Here is a 444-nt window from a genome sequence, read left to right on the forward strand (position 1 = left end):
GCTATAAGGTTCCCATTTCTTTCCGGGGAGCAGCCCGTTGCCAAACATCGGGAAGAGGCAATTAGAGAAAATGGTCTCGGACAAACGTACTGTAATCGAGCGAATAATTGCATTTCGAGGGCGCTCTCCGTGCCGTATTCCTCCGCGAAAGAAGGTGCCATTAGCGTCACCTTTGCTCTTCGTCGAGCGTTTTTTTATCCCCTCCCGGACTAGATTGGGGATCCTTGTTTCGGCAATAATCAAAGCCATTCGAAAAGCAAGGAGGGTATTGATATAGCTCGTGATTCCTTCGGGAACGTCTTTGTTGCGGAAATAGCCGAGGGTATTAAGGGACAGGTTTGGGAAAGGGGGATCGGTGCTGTTGATTCTTTTGAGGCCGTTGAAGGAGGTTGTTAAAGAGGATCGGGTGCCGTTCTCTACGATGTGAGTGCGCGTTTCATCTAT

Source organism: Penaeus monodon, chromosome 27 (genome assembly GCF_015228065.2).
Source record: "Penaeus monodon isolate SGIC_2016 chromosome 27, NSTDA_Pmon_1, whole genome shotgun sequence".
NCBI classification, from domain to species: domain Eukaryota; kingdom Metazoa; phylum Arthropoda; class Malacostraca; order Decapoda; family Penaeidae; genus Penaeus; species Penaeus monodon.